The 8150-nt window shown below is 43.3% G+C and overlaps 1 protein-coding gene and 1 pseudogene across 4 annotated transcripts in view; one reads left to right on the plus strand and one right to left on the minus strand.

Annotated features, from left to right (window-relative positions):
* The window catches only part of Hhat (hedgehog acyltransferase), a 381668-nt gene that overhangs the window by 127300 nt on the left and 246218 nt on the right, over positions 1-8150 (plus strand). The window lies entirely within an intron of this gene.
* Positions 8-646, minus strand: LOC105743534 (annotated as a pseudogene).

The raw sequence follows: 8150 nt of genomic DNA on the forward strand, positions 1-8150 counted from the left end.
CCTGAATGAAGAAGAGTTTGGGTTTCTCTAAGAGGGTCTTGCATCGATTGCCCCTGAAATGGACTGTCAAATCCTTTATTGCTGTCATGCCGTCTTTTCCATAAATACAGTTTTCTTCTCCATGGCTTAGTAAGATGCAGGCGAAGCAGGCTGAGTTGGTATGATCCTCCTCGGAAGCTCGTTTGAGCAGAGCTTGCATCTCGGCACAGGTGCAGTCATTATGAACAACCACATCAAAACCCAGGCTACGGAAGCACTTGAAAAGGGCTTCAGCGTCTTTGTCGGTTCCATTTCGGATGCCCATGCCTGTCACTCTGTCGAAGTTCTTATTGTTTATTATGATGTACTTGCCCATCTTCTCGAAATTCATGTTATACCTATAGGTCGGCACCTCCCCCTTGGGGGTGCTGGCTGGCTGTGTGGAGCCATCCTCCTCCTCCTCCTTCTTCTTCTTTAGCAGGGATGGCACAAACGAGGTCCAGTCTGGCTTAGCGTCAATCGCATCTGTCCCTGCAGATTCTCCAGCTCCCTGCTCTCCTGCATGTCCCTGATCATCTGCCATCTCCCCGCGGCGGGCTCTGGTCTGGTGGGCGCGGGGCATGGGGTGCCGGGTGTCGCTTCTTTCCGTGGCCAGGGGTGGGTCCGAGCCAGACTCCGGTGCAGCCGACAGCACCTTGTTTTGAGTAGCCTGAGTCTGCAGTAGTTGGCAGCCCTGGCAGGAGGCTCAGGAATCATTCTTAGGAAAGTCCAGGCCTGCATGTCCAGGAGTCTGCCCATGGGGACTTGCTAAGTTTTCTGACCAATCTTCTGTGTCCTTCTGTTGCTAAACTGATTCCTTTGAAATGGTACTTTTCTGGAATAGTTACTCCATATCTATAGTGCTTTGTTTCATCAAATTATTTGCCTTTTTTTCCCCTGTATTTTAGGGAAGGGCCTACAGGGTGCTCAGGGTCTCACTACTAGATTGGACTCAGTGATTCTCCTGTTTACAGCCTCCCAAAAGCAGGGATTACAGGCGCATGCCACCATGCCCAGGCTCAATTGCTGTCTCAGGGCACCCCGGGGGCGGGACCAGCACGGCAGACCCGGGGATCAGCCCCTGTGCCTGTTGCAGGTGCTTTAATCCACTGAGCTATTTGGCCAGCCCTTTATCTGTGCTTGATATCACTGAAAATCAAGCTCTTCTTTGGATTTTAATGAAAACAACCCCATTGCTTACCAAGGATATCTTTGTTTAGGTTGGCCTTTTTAATATAAATACTGTATTTATGTGTGGGCAAGAAACTTCAAATGATTGGTAACAGGAACAAAAGTATTTGTTCAATAACCTCTCTAATTAGCAATTAAGAGCATAAGAAATTCTTTAAATATTACAACATGGAATGCAATATATTTAAAAAGAAGTAAGTAAATGTACATGCGCCAACATATATGTTATACATCTCACACGAATGAGTTCTTAACACTAGTCACGTGTACACCAGGAGAACACTAACAGTGGAGAGATGTGAAGTGAAACTGTGGTCATCTCTCCCCAGCCCTTCCCCTTCCAGGTTAGCTTTCCACACCTTGTGCAGATACAGTTGTACCTGGATACTTGCCTGCTGGGAAACTCATCCAGTTTGGTGCTTGGTACATTTTGGAATGGAATTTTGTCTTGGTATTTGTCATTTCTTTGGTCCTCACTACGTAGGCTACAACTTGTCGATATCAGTTGCCTCATGACTAGCTATTCTTTCCAGCCAAAATGTTTGGTACTTGTTTTGCTCATTATGCCTCTCGCAGTCAGTTAACAGTGAGTACAGTGGCACCGCTGGGATCCGCAAGGATTTCCTTGGTGCCCTGCTTCCTGAGGACCTGCTTGGTAAACTTACTATGTAATGGTCTTTTCCTGATGTGACATTCCCATTTAGAGTCTGTTCTTTCAAAGTCTGGTTTTTATGAGTTTTATGGTATGCCTTCTATTGTCTTAATAGTAGTTTATTTACCAGTGCTGTGCTGCAGATCATTGTTTAAAATTTTGCCTTGTTATAAACAGTGCTTCAGCGGGCATATTTATCAATATAAGCTTTTTGAATGCATCTGGGATGTGCTCCTAAGTCAAAGATTTTTGCTACTGATTGTCAACTGTTCTTTAGAAAGGTAGTGCTACTTTTCCTTCCCAGTAGAGTTTAACAACAGTGCCGTTGGGCTGGTTTTTCATTTTAATGCAGTGAATTTCTGTTATTAGGCTCCGCATTTCCACCCCTGCCACCATTCTCTCCCTGCCTGTCCGCCTCACCGGTTCTCTTTCCCTGCTGTCCTCCTAGCATGTGCTTGCTTCTCCCCTTGCCTTAGGGCTGTTATGGATTTGCAGTCCTGAGAAAAGCAGCAGGGAGCTGCCACAGGGGCAGAGAACCGCATGGACAGCAGGATGGTCTGGCGCCTCGGGAGGTGCCCTGCCAGGCAGTGAGGCATGGAGCCGCCATGGTATTTCTGAGCCAAGCTCTTCACAGAGATATCCAGTGCCTCTCAGATCAGACCCACAGCCTGAATGTGGGGTTATAAACCCATCACTTAACTGTGGGACAGGTCTTATTCCTGCTTACAAGATAAATTATTTTTAAAGTCGTTAAGTAGTTCTTCCCTGATTATGGAGAAAGTTTTGGGTTAGTAAGACTCAAGTCATATGCTAGGAAGAGGGGGCTGATTGGGACTTTGGAACCGTGGGATGCAAAATCTGGTTTAGAATGATTTGAGCTCATGAAAGACAGTCTATTTCTGTAGTAGTGTCATGGTGCTTGGGATACAGCCAGATTGCTTTTCTTTAACAAAATGCTTCTTGCTCATCTTCAGATACGGCAAGTGAGGGTCGGCTAGATAGCCCAGTGGACTAAAGCACCTGCTTAGGCAGACCATAGCAGCCAGGGTTTGATCCCCGGCATGCTGTGCCAGCCCTAGCCATAGGGCATGCTGAGATTGCGATTGAGATTGGGTGTGGTGGTGCACACCTGTAATCCCAGCACTGGGAGGAGGCTGAAAACAGGAGGATCACTATGGAGTCCAGCCTATGTGGTGAGACCCTATGGACCTTATACTAAATACATAAAAAAAAAAAAAGGCAAAGGGGCCCCCAACCTAAAAGGGTTTTTTTAAGCTGTTCTGCAGGTTAGAATGCATTTTCTGTCCATTAGTTTATGCCTTTTTGTCATTCTTATTGCAGCTTCATTGTGTCCTATGAGAGGCTTTCCCTGGTGACCCAGACAGAAATAGCCAAATGGTGTTTCACCTGTTTTATTCTCAGCACATAGCTGATCACCGTCTGAAATTTCCCTTGTTTCCCTGTCTCCCACAACTGAACAGATGTTCTGTAGACACAGCAATCGTATTGGGTTTGTTCATCATGGTGTCCCCAGTGGCTACAACAGTAATCGCTAAAAGCTGAGACGTCATGCACATTTGTTGAATATTTGAGTAGAGTATATTTGGCCAGACAAAGCTCCCGCTGTTGGCTTTGAGAGCAGGTATTTGCAAGAGATTCATGTGGGTTCTGGACCTGTGAATTTCAGTTTTAACTTTGTATTTGCTAATTTTTTGACTTGGAAAAACCAGTTAGGACAAAATTTCATTGTCCTTGTTTGTAAAGGAAGAATCATATTACTTATCTGAAGAACCCCACAGTAGTTGAGAGGGAGAACTGTGCTAAATGATACCAGCTTGATGCAAACCTTTTATCATTTAACAGTTCCCATTCATTGGGATTTCATCAGACTGTCCTGGTAGTATAAGAAAGTCCATCCCTTGACAAAAGCAAGGCTGTTCTGTCAGCGCACCATCCATCAGAGAGCTGCTTTGCTCAGTACTTCGCTGGGGATTGCTTCATTGGGGTTGTGTCAGACTCACAGAGAGATTTTGCCAGCCACAGGGGGACTGGTCTGGCCAGTGAGCAAGGCGACAGTCCCCAGGGCAGGTCCTAACTGTTTCCCTGTAGCATTAAGTGGGGAAGGACATGTGCTGGTCATGTCCAGTGGCTTCGTCACATCCCTTGGGTCCATCAGGAGGTGATGGCATGGCAAGTTATGGTCCCTGGCCAATGCACTATGACCTATTTCTTCTTTACTGAGTACTTCATGTAGTGCATGATTTGATCCACTGAAGCAGCATAACTTTAATTTGTGAGGTTACCACAGTTTAATGTGTGCATGAGTATTAGTAGCTCAGGATAGATGTACTAGAAAGGGCCAGGAGGTGGCAGTAAAAGCTAGCTAATTATTTGAACAATTCCAATTAGGATTTCATGCGTCTAATATTTGGCCTGTCATGGGCAATTTACAAAGTGCTGATGTACAGGGTGAGAGGCACGTGTGCTGGCTGTGTCCAGTGGCTTTTTCACCCTCTCTCTGATCTGACAGAGTCTGATGGACTGACCAGAGAGAGTTGACACACTGAAATAGTCTGCATTCTCATCCTGGCCTTTCTAACTTCCCTAGATATTCCTGTTATTATACTTTTTATGAAATTTCATCATAATTTTTATGAAATTCTGGGGCATTAATTTTTTTCTCTGTTTATCTTTAAAGTTTACCTAGCCTGTGCATATAGGCTGTTGATGAGATTATCATTGGATTTTAGCAGTTGAGGGTCCCTTGTCTCTTAGTTTCTGGATAAGGTGGGATCAGTTCTGTTCCTGGCCTCTGCAGATCCCATGCTGTGCTAAGACACCTGGTTGTAGCTATAGCTGTCTGTGTCTCATGCCTCTAAAGAGTTAGTTCTGCAGAGGGATCTTTTTGCTGTCAATGCCACACATGCCCCAGGCTATTGGATGGTATTTGGCCAGTTTTCCTAATTTTTGCACACGTGCCATATATGATACATATGTGTTCATGTGCCCCAACAGCAGTCTGTGCAGATAAGGCATTTGTGTGTGAGAGGGAGGACATTGGTAATGGCTCTGGGCAGGTACACAACTTGTCTGGGCTTATGCCTTCCTGGTCCCTTAGTCGTGTCCATGCCTGGACGCTGACCTCCTGCCAGGCTACTCACCTTTGTTCGCCTTCCTCTTTCTCCCTTTCTTGCCATATTAACAAAATGTATTCTCCCAGATCTCTTGCAGACTGGTTCATCTAAAATGCATGACAAACCATAGCACTCCTCCGGACCTGTGTGCCCATTTCTACATCTGCTTTTTCCCCAGCTGCTCTGTGGTGCTTTGTTTCTTTCATTATGCTCTTGCTTAAGATTTCTTTCATCTAGCCAACTCATCTTTCAAAGTATTGTATTTTTAGAAAATTAAAGCATATACCTAGCACAAACCCCTGTATTTTCAGCCCCTAGGTGTAGCAGCAGCGATCATCTCATGGCCAGTTTTCTTTCATCTGTACTGTCTCCCATATTGTTTTGAAGTATATCCCAGACAGCTTATCATTAGCCATAAATATTTTAGTAGTGACTCTAAATATAAGAACTCCCATTTTTCTTTTGAACTACAGAGTATTCTAGGAGAAGACAAAATATAGCAGACTGGAACAATATCCAGTGTGACATGGCCTACGATAGTTTGATGTGGCCTACGATAGTGATGGCGATGAGTGCCTGAAGTACAACCCCAAACCTACGTACTTGGCACACAGTTCCAGCACTGCAATTAAGCTTGAATGTAGAAGTTTTAGTTTAGAAAAACAAGTCATGCACTAACATCTTCTGTCTTAAAAGAGAAACTATTAACACATGTGCCATAGGTTCACCCCTGCTGGCCTGGGATTGGGGGAACACATAGTGACTTGTGGTTTTTCTTTGAAAGAGCTCAAAAATGTTAGATTTCTTGAGTTCATTAAGGGGGACTGCCAGTTAGCTCAGTTGTTTAAGTGCCTGCTCATGCAAATGCAGTCAGGTGCAGGATACTGAGGTTCGATCCCCACCTCCACCTGCATTACCAGACCCACCCTTAAGGCAGCCTGAACCAGCCAAAAAAAAAAAGAAAAAAAAATCATTCTTGAGTTCATTAATTAATGGTGTTTCTCCTTAGTAAATCCAGGCATGTGACAGTCTAGAGATAAAATTGCTCTGGTGAGCCAGGGGTTGACAATGAGTGAAGAGGGGGGAAGTAGAAAGTAAGGGAAGCCGGGAATCCGGCTGGTGGAGCTGTCACAAAGCATGGTGGATGTACATCACAGCTATGTTTGAAAGCCTTCACTGCATAGTGGCTGGAATTTAGAGACCTGTACCCTAAGGATATGGTGAGTTTGTAAGCTCAATATTTTTATGTACCCATCTAAATGGTAATGAAATGCAAGCAAAGTCATCCATTTGGTTTTCCCACTCTGCAACATTCCCGTGGGGGAAAGGAACAAGACATTTGGCATCTGATATTTGTTTTGAAAACAGGACCAAACATTTTTCAGATAGCATAAGATTGGTTTCTCTTTCCACCCTTCTGAAACATTAAACATTCTAAGACTTGCTAAGATGCAGTGGAAAAAACTTAATTTTTATAAATTCTCTTCTTGGATTAGAGTCCTCTGGTTATTTAAAATTAATGCAGCGTGAACTTGAAGCTGCTCTGGGACTTAGCACCGTGAGCTCCACAGTTCAGCCACAGATGTTCTGGGTGGCACAAGGATAATTCCATGGTGCACGCCTGAAGAATGGGGGAGATGCCTACTTGATGTGGCACTATAAAGGGTATAAAGTTGCTCACAGTATTTAGAAAAACCAACTATTCCTTGCTATCACTCCCTCTTCCTCCAGGATCCCAGAGAAAACTTTGGTCCTGTGCTCAACCCATTACTGTGCCCACATCACTAGGTGTTCAGATAACTTCTTAAATATATAAAATAGGTGTTTCTTTCTTCTAAACCAAGCTAATACTGTGGCCATCTGACTTTGTGGAGTACTTTGAAGAAACAGTTATTTGTTTTCTAAAGAGATTCTTTGCTTTCTTCAAGGACTTGCAATAAAATCCTTTAATTATTCATTCATTCTAGTTCTTTTTGCATTTGGTTTTAAGCTCTCTTCCAGGCAAAGTAACTCATAGTCTGCATTTGAAAATTTGCTCTTCAGAATTTTTGTACCAGTTGACACTGTATAAAGCCTTTTCCTTCTCCACAGATCAAGTCTTGCTGGCTGGGTTGGTGTTATATTACTTTGCTTCTGTATTTGGAGTCTTCTTTCTTGAGTTTTTACCAGGTAGCATCTTGATGAAGACAGGGCAAGACCTTTTGTCAACTCTTTGATATCGCTGCTGTTCTGTTGTACCACACAGTGATTTGGTTAAAGTTATTCTTCAGTATCTGATTTTATTTTTGTTGTTTTTTTAAAAAAAATATATTTGGTACAGGGTCTCTCTACACAGATCAGACTTGCTGTGATCCTTCTGTTTTCAGCCTCTCCAGCGCTGGGATTACAGGCATGGGCCACCACTCCCTGACTCAGTGACCAGATGAGCAGCCCGGGGGCAGAGATTGGGCCAGTGTGACATGTGGTGCTAGAGATTGAACCTAGGTCCCTGTGCTTGCCTAAGCAGGCTCTTGGTCCACTGAGCTATCTCACTGGCCCTTATTTTTGCTTGCTACTGTAAATGGAATTGTTTTCTTGACTTCTGTGACAAATAATTCACTGTTGAGGCACAACAATGCAAATGACTTTTTGTGTGTTGATTTTATAACCTACTGTATTTGATGCATTCTATTTTTTTTTTTTTTAGTGTAACCTTTAGGGTTTTCTATGTAGAAACTCATGCTGCACAGCACTAATGAATATTTGACTATTCTTTTCCCATTTGAATACCTTTCTCCTTACTTGAATGTCTGGCTGTGACTTCAGATACTGTGTAGTCTTGTTCCAGGTCAGAGAAATGTTTTAAAACCTTTTTCCATTTAACATAATGCTAGCTGTTGGCTTGTTATGCAGTGGACTTCATTATGTTTAGGTATTTGGTTTTTTTCAAACCAAATTGGTAGGACAGTTTCAATAATTAACACATTGTATATATTCTTCCTAGTGGTTAATTGCTGTACAAGATGCAGACATGATATCTTACTTACAAACACCATTAGAACAAATCCCTCTATTCATTAAGAGAATGTAACTGTATATTGATCCAAGCCATTTGAATACACAGATACAAAATGGACATTCATCTGCATCTCCTTTTTGTTGTTAAGTTCCGTTAT

This window comes from Octodon degus, unplaced genomic scaffold (genome assembly GCF_000260255.1).
Source record: "Octodon degus isolate 3935 unplaced genomic scaffold, OctDeg1.0 scaffold00131, whole genome shotgun sequence".
Classification (NCBI taxonomy): domain Eukaryota; kingdom Metazoa; phylum Chordata; class Mammalia; order Rodentia; family Octodontidae; genus Octodon; species Octodon degus.